The 18936-nt window shown below is 36.1% G+C and overlaps 1 long non-coding RNA gene across 7 annotated transcripts in view; it reads right to left on the minus strand.

The window, feature by feature from the left end:
* Nucleotides 1-17616, minus strand: part of LOC110396260 — a 73107-nt gene extending 55491 nt beyond the window's left edge. For 2 of the 7 annotated variants that reach the window (XR_002436885.1, XR_002436891.1), the window contains exons 1-2: nucleotides 17492-17616; nucleotides 10146-10210 (exon numbers count right to left, since the gene is read on the minus strand). This is a non-coding gene — a long non-coding RNA (uncharacterized LOC110396260). Of the gene's footprint in view, nucleotides 1-2313; nucleotides 3939-7627; nucleotides 10086-10145; nucleotides 10211-16012; nucleotides 16052-17491 lie in introns of those variants that run through there. The other 5 variants (XR_002436888.1, XR_002436887.1, XR_002436889.1 and 2 more) reach the window with 5 other exon arrangements.

Genomic DNA, 18936 nt, shown 5'->3' on the forward strand with positions numbered 1-18936 from the left:
TGGGTCTGTAATATCAGCAGACTTTTCAGATTGGCATTTATATAAATTAAATTTTACTTTCTAAAGACATGAACTTCCTCTGATTTCAATGTAATATTGTTCCTTTGTGGAACCAAGGGAATTAATATAGATAAATTTTACATGGAATGACACAGTAAGGCTACTTCTGGCTGTTTTTTTTCCCTACATAACAATTAAAAAAATAATAAAAAAATTGGAATGATATTTTGCAAGCTTAATAAACTGTAGATTATCTCTGTAAAACTTGAAAAACTATGCTTTTTTTGTCTGTAGTTTATGCATTTGATGTATTGTTCTATGATTCTTGCAAAACCAAGTTAATAACATAGCAGATCAATAACTTTATCTTAGTAACAACAATCTGGTAAGGCCTGGTTTCACTGTAACAGTTTTAGTCACCAAAGCATCTAATTTTCAGTCTTTCAGTACGCAGTAAAGAAAGATAGAAATCAACGACTCAAATATTAAGCACTTCAAATTATAAGAAGGTAAAGCTGCCCTCTGAAGAACCTCTTTTTTCCATATTAATTTAGATAGATATTTACAAGCAGGCAGGTATCTTAATTGAATATTTCAAATCATGTCAAATGACTGATGTATGTTATGCTATGGTTCACTCCAGCTAAACAAATAAAGAGACTGGGCACAATCATCACATGTAGGGACATACCAAATATATATGAGGGCTGCTCTGAAAGTAATACCTCCTGTTTTATGCTGGCTTGTGATCTCAGAGGGGGGATGTTGATAGTATGGCAGTAGAGGTTGGACCTTCCCACTAATATTCTTTTCAGTTTTGTTGCCATGCAACAGATGGCAGCAGAAGCGCAGTCTGACAAAATGGTGTCTGGCATGGAAATACATATGATGGAAAGATGTGCAACTGAATTCTTTCATGTGAAAAAAATGGCACCCACTGATATTCACTGACACTTGCTGAATGTTTATGGAGACCAAACAGTGTATGTGAGCACAGTGAGGCAGTGGGTGCTGCATTTCAGCAGTGGTGACAATGACATGAAATACAAGCTATGTTCCTGTTGGCCGTGCAGATATTTACAAGCACGACATAAAGGCTCTTATTCAGCATTGGTGAAAATCCATACCTAATGGTGGTGAAAAATACTGTTTTGCAGCTGAGAATTTGCTCTATCAAACAATGTAGTTGTGCTATTTGTATCTGTTGTAGCTTCCAAGGAAATAAACAGGAGACATTACTTTCAGAGCAACCTATGTATATAAAAGACCTGCCTACTATTTCCTGTGCCAGCAACCAGCAGTCAGAGCCAGTTGTACTAGTTACCCTAGATTGCCATTTACTTTTTCTTGGCTGAAGTGCAATCACGTCAGTGCTTTTCATCTTCGCAATTTATTTTTTTGTGTGATCCGCCTGATGATTCTGACATTAGAACCATTGCCAGCTCCCATGCAGGGGATAATCCTCCTCCTTAATTGGAACTGCTCAGTGTAAACAGCAGAGTAAGAAGCCACTGTTGCTGCAGGATCACCTGCCGGCTGAAAAGGCATTTCAGCAGCCACAGGGGGCTGGGATCTATCTAGCCTGTTTCACTTACTGAACTGTTACTCCCTCAGTAAATGCATATTTTGCCTGTGTATCCAATGGAGAGAGCCTACTGAAGACCTTCTGAAGGAAAATTTGTCCCTTCAGACTTTCAGCTCTCATATAGAATGGTGAAGAGAGGATATATGTTCATGTAAAAGAAACTTCTTTTTTATTAAGTTTGGTAAAGCTATTAGTAGAGTATATATAGTAGATCAGTTACTATGTTGATAGTAGATCAGTTACTATATTGTTCCTTTATAAGTAAATAACCAGGCTTAATGGAGACTCTGATATCCTGTATGTATCGTAAAGATGTATTACAGAGTTTACACTGTCATCATTAAAAATAAAAATGGAAGGAAATTATTCTCTTTTGATCAAAGAAAAATAAATAAAAATGGTATTTTTATTTATTTTGGTATGAAAGAGTTAAGGTGTTTAAGCACATATAGGCACATGACCAGCAAGAATCAGGCACATAACTGGAAAAAATAGAAACCAACATTCATTAAAGCCATTTTCTAATCTGAAAAAGACATCTCTCCCTCTTTGTGTCTCTCTCTCTTTCTATGCTTGCGCATGTGTATATAAGAATACATGTGTGCATATGTACCTGAGAGTTTCAAGAATCAAGAGCAGTTTCTGCAAAGGGAAAGATCTGCATAATGAACTCATTAGTAATAACTTGTTAGCTTAAACTCTCCTTCCCCATTCTGTCTAGCACCGACCTGCATAAATTATGCAGGCTTCAAATGCCTTTCCTTGCTTGTTTGCTGAGCAGAAGAGTGCGGCAGAGCTCAAACACATGACCTTCAGAAGCTTTTTCAGAACAGTTTGGTGTTGGCTGACTGTAGTCTTCAAAAATATTTCCTGGATTATTTTAGGGAAAAAATTGTTAGAACTTCATAAATGTTATGTTAGATTTTTTTTTATATAGTTGATTTTAGTAGCATATTGTAATTGTTGGAGAGTAAATAAAATTTCTAAATCTGTCTGGATGTTGCACAGAAATATTTGTCCAATGTTATCTCTGTAGCTTATATTTATTAGGGATTTCTCTGAGTTTTCACTCATGCAAGCACTCTAAAGGAGTGCTTTTCTGAAGAATATGACCTTTGGAGAATCATGGAATCAAACAATGGTTTGGGTTGAAAGTGAACGTTAAGATCATCTGGTTCCAGACACCTGTCAGGGCAGAGATATCACCCACTAGAACTGAAAGCCTGAAGCCTCACCCAATCTGAACTGAAACATTTCCAGGCTTAGAACATCCACAGCTTCTCTAGACAACCTTTCCAGTGCCTCACCATCCTCATAGTGAAAAATTTCATCCTCATATCAAATCTAAAACTACTCTCAGGTTAAAATATTTATCCCTTGTTCTATCATTAAATTACTTTATAAGGAGTTTCTCTCCAACTTTCTTATTAGCCCTCTTTAATTTTTTGAAAGGTTGTAATAGGGCATCTCCAGAATCTTCTCTTCTCCAGGCTAATATTACTTTCTGGAGCACGAACAGGAACATGGGAAGTTGCATACAAACACAGGGGAAACCTTCTTTACTTTGAGAGTGACAGAGCACTGGAACAATGCCCAAGGGTATTGTGGAGTCTCCTTCTCTGGAGACATTCAAAACCCTCCTGGACACTTTCCTGTGCAACCTGCTGTAGGGAACCTGCTTTAGCAGGGGAGTTAGACTAAATGATCTCCAGAGGTCCCTTCCAACTCAAGCAATTATATGATCCAATTATTTCATCCACAAATAAAAGATTGTTGTTGTTCTGCAGTTCTCAAATACTCACATTGGCTTATTATTGATGTTTCACGGATTTCTCCAGATGTGAATCCAAATTTGCTACAAATTCCTTTTTATTGATGCATAGAAACAGCGGGGGCCATCCGAGATCAGTGCAATTTCTGTACCTACGGACATTCTTGGAGTGAATGTCATGCTCAAAAAGGCTTTCTGAATTTCTGCTGCTCATAGCAGCATGAGAAAAAGTGCTTTTCACCAAATTAAAGTAAGAAAGTGGAAAATAGGCCAAAAGAGAATAGGAGTCAGGAAAAAATCTACAGAGCATCTAATGTTATTGCTATAGAAGTTTGCTGTACTAAACTCTCGCAATTCTGTTATGAAATAGACTATTCCCTAATCTACAAAATGGGATACCAACTTCCCATCCTGACCAGTATAAGCCCTATGATGGTACTCCAACCTGTAAAAAATAATTCTTTTTAACTCAAAATTTGTCACTCCTTTTTAACATCTATAGAATCATAGAATCCTTAGAGTTGGAAGGGACCTCTGAAGGCCATCTAGTCCAACTCCCCTGCAATGAACAGGGACATCCACAGCTAGATCAGATTGCCCAGGGTTTGATCCAGCCTTGCCTTGAAAGTCTCCAGGGATGGGGCATCAACCACACTAGGCAACCTGTTCCAGTGCCTCACCACCCTCACTGTAAAATATTTTTCCCTTATATCCAACCTAAATCTACTCTCTTTAGGCTTGCAACTATTTCCCCCTGTTCAGTTGCCACAGACCCTGCTAAAGAGTCTGTCCCCTTTTTTCCTGCAGCCCTCCTTTAGATACTGAAATGCTGCTATCAGGTCACCTTGGAGCCTTCTCTTCTTCAGGGGGAACAGCCCCAGCTCTCTCAACCTGTCCTCATAGGAGAGGTGTTCCATTCTGTGGAACATTTTTGGGGTCCTCCTCTGGACACAATCCATCTTTCCTGTACTGAGGACTCCACATCTGGACGCAGTACTCCAGTTGAGGTTTCACCAGCACAGAGTAGAGATACCAGTAAATAAACCTCTACTCACAGAGGAACGAATGAGATTAGATCAACATTTCAGTTTTTGCTTGACATGTCCATATATGTAAATTTTCTTTTACATGTATCTGATATACATCTTTTCACAATGTTCTGATCAAGAACTTCAGTTAGAATTAAATTTTGGAAACCTATAAATTCTAAAGAACTACTTCAAGTTTATGACTTGGAGAACACAAGTTCCATTAGAAGCTCCAAACTGTTCCTAATAGGTTTGTATATTAGGTGTCTATTTTCTCACATTTGAAGAGTTCTAGAAACCTGGCATCGCTCTGGCAAATTCCTGTAGGGATCCATCTAGAAATGTTTCTTGGAGAACACCTGATGCATCCAACTGGACTAGACAACATGAATGTGAAGTTAGTTTGTAAGAAAGGATGAGATACACAAGCCCAGTGTGTCAAGATTGATGATCCTTTGCCAGAGGACTTTTGCATTTTTTCCTAGACTAAGTTACTTTATTCAAGGGTATGTGAAAGCACCTCCACCAGCTCAAAACCTCAGGCCTCCATCAGCCATGAAGACAGAGGTTTCCTGTAACAATAAAGCAGGTCTTTTCATAATAGACTGACAAATACTAGGCAAAACTAGTCAGAATAAGTGAGACTTCCTCCTCTTATTGAATAAACATAATCCTATAATCCAAACTTTTGTAGTGTAAAGTGTGTATGCTGAACTAGCTGTCACAACCCAGCTCCATGGAGAACGAATTCTGTTTCTGATAGCAGTTTAACTCTCTTAACTCTCTGATATATTAGTGAGGCAACATATGTAGTCGAATTAGCTGGGTCAATGGGGTATGTAATGTAGTTATAGAGTTTTCCAGTCCCAAAGCTTACTGGTTCAGCTTTAAGTTTGTGGTTCTATGCTCTACATATAATGGATAAGCAGAGGTGTTATGAATAGTTTCTTCTTTATTTCAGTTAATAAACATAGAAACTTGTCACACTAAGATGTTGTCCACGGTGTTGTCAGATTCCAAGATTTAACAACAACAACAACAAAGTATAATGTATAGATCAGGAAAAGGAATTAAAGACTGAAGCTGCAAATTATTTCAGTAACTAGACTAGATGTATTTAGTTCTTTATGCTTGTCACGGTATTATCTAAGGGTCTGCATCCGTGACAAGGGGGACAGGCCCAAAAGAAAAAAAAAACGAGAAATGAGGAAGGAAAAAAAAATTGCGGGCAAGTAGGGGCCGGCCCCCGGGCAGTCCGGCGTCTAAAGCGGCAGAGAAGCTGCAGAGCTGCACCCTGGGGAAAACAAAGGGAAGAGGGGAAAAGCAGGGGACTCGTAGGCAGATCTAACACAAAAACAGCGGCACCAATCTGAGGAGGAACAACTAATTTTACTAAATATATCAAAATGAGGCTAGTAGAATTATAATAGAGAGTTTACAGGCTGAAAATCTTACACAGTAAACTGCAGGAGGACCACATGCTTTCTCCACCCTGCACCTCCCAGGCGGCTTCACCACCCCCTCCAATGCAAAGACCTCTGGGGAGTGCACCTCCTCCCCTCCCCCTCGGAGAGCCACACCAAAAAAGGCAGTTTGCAGTAACCAGGGAATTAACTCGTTAACTGCCCGTACCTTACATGATGTAATGATGTGGAATACCGACGACAAAAATCACAAAACCATAACAATGCTGATCACCATGGTGCAGCTGTTTCAACTGCAAAACTTGGAATACAAATGCCTTGTCACACCTTCCAAATCCAAAGAATACCTAGCCAATGCTGACATGATGTTTTGTGTCCCAACTAAAAATTACTGCAGATGCTCTACAAGCATTCTTCTTGTGTGACAATACTTGCTACATACTTGAAAGTATGGAGCAAATGTTTGCTGTTAAAATGAGTTATTCTTCACAACGTTAGCAGGTTCCACAAGGTATTTCAAAAGAATCAAAGCTATACGAATATATATTTAAGCAGGAAAGCTGTAGAACCAAAGAAAATTGTCTCCTTCCAAAAATGGAATATAACGAAGTGTGTAGTATCTCTGAAAATCACTCAGAAAAATATACTCCTCTACTGATATTTTCTTATTTTCCTTAAACAAGATTTTAAAATTTATTACTACCTTATTTTCACGAACAGTTTTCATTCAGTTTCAGTATGCTTTTTCACAGTTTCATGCTGCCTTAGGAAGCTGGCCTGGTTTTTTCTCAATGAAATATATGATGTGTGTTACTCTTTATAAACTCAGGCTGAGTAGAAATTTAGAAACTATTTGGACAGAATTCTTGTTCTAGATACAGCAATTGAGTAACATATCAGAATGTACCAAGTAAGTATTAGAAAAAAAATGAAAGGATTCTCAAGGAAACATCATTATAATTTAAAGATCTTGGAGTGTGCCTTTAATAATTTTCTAAACTATCTAAGAATTCAGGATTTTTTAATGGCTATCTTATATACCATGTTGGAGTGCAAGAATAATCCACAAAGGATCAGAGCAGAGGTCCTTTCTATCCAGTATCATGCCTCAGATACTAGCAAATATTGGGTTAGTATGTAACAGTGAGGTAAACACTGAAAGCACCTGTCCTGGACTCTATGTCTTCTCCTGTTTTTCTGCCTTCTTCTTATAACAGTGTGACTATTCACACAACTGCACACACACACACACACACACACACACACACACACACACAAAAACAACAGGGAAATGAAATTAATCAAATTTGATTTAATACAAATTAGTTCCCTGTGAATAATTGGTTAATTCTTGAATTGTAATTCATATAAATATTTGGCTTTCCACAACATTGTATGGAACATTTACACTTTGGAAAAAAAAAACGGGGGGAGAAGAGTGATTTGATTTTAATACATTAATTATAATTTCGTATAATGGTCAAAAAAATTATGGTAAGAATTGAATAATCAATCTGTATTCATAGTTTCTATGACACATGATCTTACGTTTTACTAAATGTAATTACATGTAAATGTAACAGTTTAACTACTTTAATCAGGTATATTTTATACCTATCTGATATTTAAAGGAGAAAGAAGAGGAACATTGGGTGCCACAATCTTACGTTATGCCCGCACAAGATGTTGAACAACACAGCAGAGATGGAGGTTGCGAGAACCATGAACGTGAATGCTGCTGGGTAGGTCAGCGTACACATGGCCACCACTGAGCGCACTGTGCAAAGCACCCATCTGCCAACAACTGTCTACATCTTACCAGGTATGTTGTCTGATTTTTGGGTTGTCCTGTGTAGAGCCGGAAGTTGGACTTGATGATCTTTATGGATCCCTTCCAACTTGGATATTCTACAGTTCCATGATTCTCAGCAGCCACTGGACATAGACTCAGTTTATGTGCTTGAAGAAATTATGTACTTTATTAAAGTCCCTATTGAACAGTACTGGAAAGTAATGCAGTGTCTTAGTAGTGTTTCTGTGTGTTGCAATGTTCCCACATAATATGTCATGAAAACTTCTGTCTCTGAAAAACCTATGAGATCATTTAAAGCCATTTCAATCCTGTAATCGAGTTAATATTCCAAGGCAGTATTAAAGTTATTTTTAACATCTTAAATTGAGGAAATTAAGAATTAACTCCAGAAAGAAAGAAATACGAACCTATGAGACAATTGTGCATTCTATTTATCAAGACTCTAAATAGGTAGAAATTTCTATCTTGTTACTTAAATTACTATGAGAGTGGCCTTTTTCCAGAGAGGGCACGTTTTATTTCTGTGAAACCCCCAGTGTGACACACTCTGTATTTTAAATGTGATAACAATTGAGATTGACTGTCAGATGATAGATTTGCAGAACATATTTTATATGGTTTGAGTAACTACATCCAAAATCAATTAATCCAGATCAGATTTCCTCCAGGTTTATACATGTTCAGTTGACTGAGAATTGGAGCAGAGTAGTCCAAACTCCTACCGAGGGCATTATGGAATATAATGTATTTTTAATATTGACTAAAAAAAAAAATGCTCTAAATCACATGAATCTATAGCAACTTTCCTGAATAATAAAGTAAATGTATCAGTTTTGGGGTAGAATTAATGAAACAGAAACTTCTGAATCCCAGTCCTGTCAGAGACATGAAGAGAAAGACAGTCAGTGTTTTAATGCTTGTCAGCTCCAAAGTTATGAGTAGACTTAACTGAACTGTGAAAACAGTCTATATATTTCAACCATACATAATGCATTTTTTCCAATTTTAAATGCTGATTTTTATTAATCTGCTTATGCCTTCAGCTTTGTCAGTGACAGTTCAATTCAAACACTTCTATCCATGATAAAATTTTCGGCACTTTCAGAGTCATAGAATCATAGGAGTTGGAAGGGACTTCTGGGGATTATCCTGTCTAACTCTCCTGCTAAATGAGGTTCCCTACAGTAGGATTTACAGGAAGAAGTTCAGACAGGTTTTGAATATCTCCAGAGAAGGATACTCCACAACATCTCTGGGCAGCCTGTTCCAGTGCTCTGTCACACTCAAAGTAAAGAATGTCACCAAACGTGTCCTCAGCAGGGCAGAGTAGAGGGGCCATACACTTTTTAATGCAACCCAGGATACCACTGACCTTCTGAGCCACAAGGACATGCTGCTGACACTGCTTTTTTTACTCTGAGATTGGCCACCTTTATCACGTGGCATTATTTGTGTCCACTTAGAAGTGAAAGTGAAACTTCTAAGAAGAAAAGCTTTCTGAAAATACTTTGGAATTTTTGATTAAAATCTGTATGTTACCTGCCTACAAGATGAGATGTTTATAAGGCAAATTAAAGTGATGGAAATTTTTATTGATGAAGACAAGTGCATAGGAGTAAGGTCAAAAGTGTTCAAGAGTTTTGCAGATTCAGTTTTAAATAGCAGATATCCTTTTTTTGTTTGTTTTCCACAGAGGATGAAGATATTACCATCTTTTAGATCCCTGGGCTAAATCATATCTAATTTAAAAACAATTTTCTGTAACTATTTGAAGCAGCACTGTGATACACAGATCACACAGTTTTCAAACTTCAACCACAGTACTTACCAGCTTAGAAGTTTGCCATTCTCTGTCAAATTTCAGGGCCTAAACTTCATTTTTTTGCTCTCAAAAAATTAAATCATCCACAAGATGATTTCCTATTTATAACTGATGGATTATTATTTTCAGCACCTTAGTACTTGCCATCAAAAAGAAAATTAGTACCACTGAACTCTGTTAATTACTAGTGAGAAAAAATCCCATTGTATATATTGTTAAGTGTCAGCAAATCTCAAATTCAATCTATAAAAAGAACAGATCTTTTTTCTTAAAATATTTGTTTTAAAAATAATTATTTTTCTGCCAGCTCTCACCATAGATATGCATACCCATCTAAGAATCGCTTCACCAATTAGTCACTGCAAATAACACATAATTAATATGAATGAAAATCAACTCTACAAACCCCTTTACTGGATTTAGTGGTTTTTCCTCTCAAAACAGTAAGCCAAATTTTCAAGATAACTTGAAAAGATAAAGCATATTTTCAGTTCCTGCTGAACTAAAATGAAATTCATATATCTTTATGTTCACTAGAATTCAAGAACACTTAAAACATCTCAGAATACAACAGTAAGCATTTGCAAAATTTGACACATAAGTGAAAGAAGAATGATTCACTTTCTATTTATTACCTTACCTATTCTGAAATATTCAGTTCTTTAGAGAACATTTACAACATTCATAATTCAAACAACTTACAGCAAATATTTATCTTGACTCTTCTTCATGAAGTTGCTGGGTAGTGTAAACTCTTTCTGTTAGAACTGAAGATAGAGTAGCCATTAGTTAGAATCACAGAATGGTTTGGGTTGGAAGGGACCCTTAAGACCATCTAGTTCCAATCCCCCCTGCTATAGGCAGGGGCACCTCCCTCTAGACCAGGTTGCTCAAAGCCCCATCCAGCCTGGCCTTGAATGCTTCCAGGGAGGGTGCATTCACAACCTCACTGGGCAGCTTGTTCCAGTGTCTCACCACCCTCGCAGTAAAGAATTTCTTCCTAATATCTACCCCCTTCCAGTTAAAAGCCATTTCCCCTCATCCTGTCGCTAACTGCCTTAACCTTAGTAAAAAAAAGGAGGAAGAAAGTGTGTCAAGTAATGGTCCATCATGAAGGAAATTTAGGAGTTACTACCATAATCACAGAAATTTGAACACTTTTAAAGAGCAGCTACTTTTAAATATGCTGGATTATTTTTAACCAAACACCCCAATATTATTCATTTATTTTTTGCTGTTGCTATATTGTGTGTAGACTCTTAACTGGTTTTTGCTACATTTGATAGATATTCATCACAAAATTTTTATCTTCTCAACATCAAGAGACTTCTTAAAACACTTCCATCTGAGTGGATTATAAAACAAGTCATAGCAGGCACTAGTCCATATAATTCAAGAGAGATTATCAATATATTAATAGCAGCTGAATTTCTACAAATTTTCTGCCTTCTTTTCAGAATATATTAAAGACCCCAAATTTGAACCCTTTAGGTCAGCTACTAAGTGCCACTGGTTTCAGTGTCAGGTTCATTAGACCAAGTGTAATCTCAGTGCTTTCCAACATCATGCTTATAATCATAGAATCATAGAATCATAGAATCATTTGAGTTGGAAGGGAACTCTAAAGGTCATCTAGTCCAACTCACTGTAATGAACAGGGACAAACATTCATGACTATGCAACATGATAGATATACATTAAGTGCAAAATAACTAAATTTATTTCTAACAATCTTCAGTCTTCTTCAACAACACAATCTTTTAAATTAGGAGGCCACTTTAACCGGATCTGAACAACAACATACACTTATTTTCTAATCAATTGTAATATACATTGTCTATTACTGTGGCAAAGTACTTTAGGGCTGCTGCCTCTAAATGGCATTAAAGAGTCTACCACTGAAACAAGTTGAGGAGAGAGTAGAAAGCCAAAGCTTGCAAGAGGAATGAAGTGAGTGTTTCCTCTGACAGCTGACAAGGAAGACAGAGGAGAGCTTTTTCAGCTGCATAATTTCAGCTGTACCAACATGAGGATGCTTCTTCCTAATTTTTAGAGTAACAAGGGATAAACATTCTCAGATTTTTCTGTATAGTGAGTCTTTATCATAGGTGAACAGAGAGCAAATGGTGAAATTAAGATTACAGTACTGAAAAAATGTAACAGTGTGTTTATAGTACTAGAGGAAGGAGTGAGTGGAGAAAGATAGAAAGTACTAAGGCAACAGTGAAAATGAAGATAGAAGGGAGTATTAAACAAAGCACCTACGGAGAGCCTGCACAAAAGAGATCCACTTTAAGGAAAGGACTTTATGGAACACAAATTATTAATTAGAAGGGGAAAAAAAAGACCGACAGAGAAGAAATATAAACATAACAAAGCTTAAAAAGGAAAAACAGGAAGAATGAGATCTAGAAGGCAGGTAAATAGTGTGGGAGAAGAACTGTTGCCCTGGTCGCTTTGGCAAATGGAAAATTGTTCTTCTAGAACTTTCCCTAGACTACTGCAAAAATGCTCTGAAAAATCCAATCTCAGTTATTTTCAAATTCTTGCCCCATCCCATTCCCAAATTCTCGTTACCTAGTCAATAGAAGCCACAATGTAAAAAAATAACTTATCAGCTTCACAACATTTTATATTGATCCACAAATATATGTACCATGTGCAGTTTTTGCTTGGATAAAAAGTCAGCAGAAACTGGGAAGGAAAAAGGCTGCCCGAGGATATCATTGTTGAAATATGACTTTAAATTGAGAAAAATTTGCTCCACAGCTAAAAACAACATGACCAAACTGCAGGTAAAGAGTTTTCAATTCTCATGTTACTCCAGCATTTTCATTCATAGAATCAGAGAATCAGAAAATCACACAATGGTTTGCTTTGGAAGGGACCTCAAAGATCATTCAGTTACAACCCCCTGCCATGGACAGGGCTGCCACCCACCAGACCAAGCTGCTCAGGGCCCCATCCAGCCTGGTCTTGAGCACCTCCAGGGATGGGGCATCCACAGCTTCTCTGGGTGCCTCACTGCCCTCTGAGTAAAGAATTTCCTCCTAATATCTAATCTAAATCTGCCCTCTTTAGTTTAAAACCATTCCTTCTTTTCCTTTCACTATCAGACCAGGATTCTTTCCTAAATTTCTATCATTAATGCAACAGAAGCACATGTGAAAAGCATTGAAAGGTTTAAGAAATTATCACAACATCTTTTGCAGTTGACATTCAGACTGTGAGTAAAAGGTAAAACTCATTAGTGGATGCAGTTGTGTTTTGAAACAACAAACGCTATATTTTTACATTATCATGGAAGAAATTTCTTTGGAATAAAATTTATTTACTTTCTTTAAGGAAATATGAAGAACATGAATGTGTAAAGCCAGCATTAAAGTAATATTTTCAGAGGAAACACTTGTTGCTTGGTATTTGCTGTACAAAAAGCAAACATAAACAACACAACATATATAGACTAAACTGCATTTTTAAATCAAAATAACTCAACCCTTTCACTTATGCAGTTCTAACGTTTTGTTCAAACATTTTCAAATATCGAACACAAATCACTGAAACATTTTTTAGACTCTCTGCAGAATAAGTTTCTCATGTGTTTGCTTAATATCATATTTTACAGAATCCTTATACATGACATTTCTTATTCAACAATACAGCACTTCCAGTAAAACGAAATTCTGTGAATTCTGTGTATCTTTCCTACAAAATGGACAGTTCTGGGCTCCCCAGTTCAAAAAAGACAGGGATCTCTTGGAGAGAGTCCATTGGAGGGCCACAAAGATGATAAAGGGCCAGGAGCACTTCTCTTATGAGGAAAGATTGAGTGACCTGTGTCTGTTCAGCCTGGGGAAAAGAAGACCGAGGGGGGATCTGATCAATGTCTATAAATATCTAAGGTGTGGGAGGCAAAGGGATGAGGCCAGACTCTTTTCAGTGGTGCGTGGCAATAGGACAAGGGGAAATGGCCACAAACTGGAGCATAGGAAGTTCCGCACCAATATGCATAGGAACTTTTCACAGTGAGGGTGATGGAGCACCGCAACAGGCTGCCAGAGAGGTTGTGGATTATCCTTCTCTAGAGATATTCACGACCCACTTGGACGCCTACCTGTGCAGCCTGCTGTAGGGAGCCTGCTTTGCAGGGAGGTTGGACTCGATCTCTAGAGGTCCCTTCCAACCCATACAATTCTGTGATTCTGTGATTCTGTGACAGACATCCTCAAATAATTTTAGGATATTCTTGCTTACATGTTAAGAAGAATCAAGCATGAGAAACCTCAGTAAAATGGATTCTTAGTTTGATGTATTTCAAATGCATACTATTATTCCCTTTACTAATATATTCCTGATATAATTTGGTATAAGCTTCACAGAAGTGTGATCATTTCCAAAATCAAGATATGGTGTAGTATTTTTTTTTTTCTCCCTGGAGTCTTATTATTTTGCTTATACTAAGTATGGATGTTAAATAAATCTTTTGCACTTTTTAGGAAATAGGACACGCCTAGTAAATAGATTTCCTAATCAGTTTTAAGGAGAAGCATTTGGCATATTAGCAGATCTGCACATTGTTAAGCCACCTTAAAAACATTTTTTCAACCATCCGCATATTTAGAAAAACAATTTTGAAATGCTGTTTAAATTATTTAAATGCAGAGAGGAAGTCATATATCAAATATTTATTTTGGCTGATCTCTATGTTCTAATTAGAGACACACTTGAGCTGTAAATTTTTTATTCAATTGCACTGTACAAAGTTTGGGACTTTCTGATAGTAGAATGTTGGTTTAGTTTTAGGGTCTTATTTGTCAATACTGTATTGCTGAGCTATGCATGCAAATCCATAAAATGAAGTTCTTAAAGTTCTAAGAAATATGCAATGGCTAAATATTTTAATACTGGTATAATATTGGTCTTCTTGGAAACTTTATTGGTTTCACTGAATGTACAGATAACCCTCTATATAAGTAATGCTATGTTACATTTTCAAATAAAGAGCCAGATAGAATTTAAAAAATAGCATTCTGTCTGTAGATTAGGGGATGATAATTACTGAGGAAAATAGTCTGTTTCTGCTTGAGATGTTATATGATTACAGTTATGTGATTATGATAATATTCCTTGTGTTCCAGCAGATATACAAAGCAATAAAAGAATAAATAGAGAAAAGCTAAGAAGTTCACGCATTTGCTACGTTCCATGGCATGTTTTCACTTAATAGTTTCACTGAAGTCTACTATTTAAGCATTGTCAACTCTTGCAACTTATTAGGTCAGTAAAGAAACATTTTCTCTTGTCCACTCTCAATATGATGTGCAGAATTGAAAACAGTAGTTACCTCTCAATAGGAGAATTAGAATGAAGACACTAGTTCTTCCCTGAAGCATTAACATGACATACTAAAACTTGAAGAAAAGTGATCAGTTTCAGCAGAATGCAGATTCCATACCCACAATCAGTTTAATAGGGAGTACATGTACAGTCAGCAGTAGTGTGCAGACAGTAGACATGATCCTGCTGTTTGACTAAAGATTTTATCACAGCTGACTTAAAACTGTAGTGCAGTAGAAAAACAGTAAAGCTATTTTTACTTGTTTTTTCTTCGGTATTCAAAATGAAATCTTTGTAACTTATTACTTTTTCCTTTGTATTTTTAACTAAATTTTAATTTTCAAATTAAAAAAAAAATTATAAGAATATTGAATACTACTTGTACTGAATGAGAGATTGTAACAATACCTCCAGGATACTTTTTGAAATTTGTCCTGAAGTACTCAAACAAAAAAGTTATCGTTATATTGCTGATTTTTTTTTTTGAGTTATATCATAAGCATCTAATGTCCGAATCTGAGTCTATTTTCTCAAGACTTTTGAATCTTTCAGAGAGGAAGGGTTTTATACTTGGAAAAATAACAACAAACATGACTTTCTATTGTATAAAATTGGTACAAAATAAGAGATAGTTAAGTGCTTTAAATTCTTCACTCTGTTGTATTTTAACCCATTGTTCAGCAAAAATGTTTCTAAATATATTGATGCAATTTTGGAAACAATGAAAGCTTTTAATACTACAAGAGTTTCTGATTGCAACATGAATAAACACTAGCTTCTTTGTTTATGAACTCAATTAAGTATTTTTTTTCCTACATTTGAAGTCCTTGTACCTGGTCCTGAAATTAATTTTAACTTGTGAATCTAACAGATTATTAAAAAATAAACTCTTAAAATCAATTTAATCCTGTAAAAATCTCTGAAAATCAGTTGTAAAAGATATTTCAAATGGAGAAGATATCACAGCCTTTCCTATAACATTCATCCGTATTGAAGGTATGCTCTTTTCACTAGAGTAATACTACAATTAAGCATCGTCATGATAAATATTGTGGTTATGATTCTTCTTTATCAGCTCTGTAAACAAGGAACAGTTATTGTAATTCACTGCAGTAACATCTTTGTGAAAGATATAAAAGTGAAAAAATAATCATACTTATTTTTCTAAAAGTATGCTTTTTCCTGTACTCCTTATCACAGATATTATTACCAAAGTATATCTTAAAACCTACCTATACCATGCTTGCTTGTTTGTTTTCTTTTTCAATAAACTAGAAAAAGTAAAAAAAAAAAAAAAAAAAAGATGATAATAAATATGGAACAGTTTCTACATGGGAAAGGATTAGACAAGGCAGCAATAGTAGTATTTTACATAAATAAATCTACATAATAAAGAATAGTGAAGCTGAAAATCTAGAATAAGTGCTAGTGGTCCCAACATGAAATTCTGAAGTAGCAGGTGTAAAACAAAAAAGCAGTATTTTTCAACAAAGCAGGAAAAGAACTTGAGTGAAAAATTGTCATGGTATAACAAGTCCATAAGTATAAAAAAAGGTTGAAAAAGTCACTAAGAAATTTATGAAGGTAGTTGGAAGTGTCAGAAGCAATGGCCAACATGTAACCTCCATCTCTGGAAGTTCCTGATGTGCTGAATCCCAGAAGCTGAGACAAAATAGCGCAGGAAAGATGAATTTGTTCTCATATTTTTTACTGATATTTTTACTCTAAACTCTTGGTGTATTGGTAGTCAGAGTTCCGAACCAGACATTCAGTTGTGATACAGTTGAAAAGTTCTTATGTCAGTGTAACATTTACTTGCATAAATGCACAGAAACTTATGTTTTAGCTGTAGAAATTATCTTCTTTCCAGTAACATTACAGTTTCATACTAAAAAGATCTTGAATCCAGTTTAATTTAAAGTAGACTAATGCATCTAAAAATTGATTATAATCCAAGGTATACTTAGGATTCATTCTTTCTTAATTTAGAAAACTGCTGTTAGATTTTTTGTATGCAGCACAACATACTAAAATACATTACACTAGAAAAACTGTGGATGTCATATGTTCCTTTTACCTTACAAATGACAATTGTAAGATGAGCTGAGGAATCAACATGTCACCTTCTTATAAGTCATGGTGCAAATAAAGGGATACAGCTACAGTTCCCATTTCTTTCTAGTTTCTTTTTGCTCATTTTTCTTAGGATGTTTAGATGTTTGAATACTTCTACCCAGGCAACTATGTACTCTGAACACACAGTGTTATGTGCTTAAGATCAGAATAAGCTAATGAATTTAATTTCTTTCAAATTTGATTTGTTTCTTGTTACAATAAAACTGTGAAGTCTAAGAGAGATATCTGTGACCATAAAGCAATTCTTAATCTCTTTTTTAGTACTTGTCATGAAAGCTCACGTGGTGCTATTTGTAACTTCATGACAGTTAAGAGAAGCTTTTAGAAACTGGGAGAAATAACATGAGAAACTCTCATATTTTATCCACATTTTCCCTTTAAACTACATGAAACAACTCCTGTAACCTGTGAAGAAATAAATACTAAAGCTGCTGGAGCTCAGAACTTGGTTTAGAAAAGTTAAGGTGATACCACATTTTGAGAAAGTTTTAATTCATTTCAAATTGCCACTTACGTTTTCTTTTCACATATACTTTTCTTAGATCTGAATTAGAACTAAATCTGATATAACTTACCTGTTGATAACTGTCATTTGAAATTTCAACTTGACTTCAAGTCTCTGATGAGATGATACAGAGCAAGTGCATTGAGATTCTTTTTTGAGGTTCACACTGAAAGGTCATGGGGCAATGCCTGCAAGCTGGAGCAAGGTAAATTCCATTAGATGGAATAATTTTTTCACCATGAGGGTGTGTAAAGAGCTGGAACAATTTTTCACTCAAAGCTTGTTTGGTGGCACTCTTCTGAGACATAACCTGCTCAAGAAGCTTTTGGAGTTAATGGTTAATTACCTCGAGCACAGCAGTAAGAGGACAGACGTGCTGTTCCTCATGATGAAAAAAATGTGGGTACACCAACAGCTACTGTCACCATGACAAACAGGACATGATGCTGCTGATAACTGGGGTAGAGAGGAGTGCCCTGATAACCAGCTGCTGCTGCCAGTAACAAAAGGATGCTATGGAGAGGATAGAAACCTGAAGAATTCTGAGGAAGAACAAGTACCACCTCTGCTGAACTGCGGCCATGCAGGTCAATAAGATGTCACTGACCGACCTGCTGCCTCCCTACAGACCAATGAGATGTCGCCGGATCTCTGGTGGTGACTATGCTGGCTCTGCAAATAGTTTGCTAGAATTTCTCTCTTTACTATCACTAACTTCCCCATCTTCCCCACATCCTTTAATTGCTTAGAATTTGTAATAAATCAGTTGGACAACATTGGCTTTGTTTGCTGCCTTCATCTTCCTCTGGGTAGATATATATATATTATATCGAACCATCTCCTCCAATAACTGGAGTGAGACAGAGTGGTTGAACAATTGAACAAGTTGCCCATTGAGTTTGTGGAATCTCTATACCTGGGCGTCCTGACATTTGGCTTTACAAGATCCTGAATATAATCTAACTTTGAATTTGCATGTAACTTCAGTTATTCCCATCTCTAAGCATAGCATGTTGTCAGACCCCTGGATCTCCAAAGAATTCTGTCAGCCTAACCTTCTATGACTTAGTAGCCTACAGCCCAATATAGCATATCATAAACATACAAGCAGTACTGATTATAATCTTTATCTAATTCAATAATTAGATAACTAACAGCAACTTCTAAAAGAAGAAATTTAATATCATAATGTTCAGTTATTTGTTTCCTGAGATAATATAGTAATTTAATTTATTCAGGCTTTCTGAACTATTCTTTCACCTAGGCTGTCATCCAAAATTGCACATCTTTTTTTTCTAATCTATAGCATTTAAACTGCTTGCATGAAGAAATCATCAGATATTTAGAATCATGGAGAAAAATGGCATGTTTAAATTGACAGAGGTGGAAGGACTGGACCATAGAAGAGGAAGGAAGTTAACAGGCTAACAGCTTTCCTAATACATGGTTCTAGAGTTCAAAGATACAGAATAAGTGAGAAGGGACTACAGAGTGAGACTTAGCAACTGAAAGTAT

This window comes from Numida meleagris, chromosome 3 (genome assembly GCF_002078875.1).
Source record: "Numida meleagris isolate 19003 breed g44 Domestic line chromosome 3, NumMel1.0, whole genome shotgun sequence".
In the NCBI taxonomy this organism is placed as follows: Eukaryota; Metazoa; Chordata; class Aves; order Galliformes; family Numididae; genus Numida; species Numida meleagris.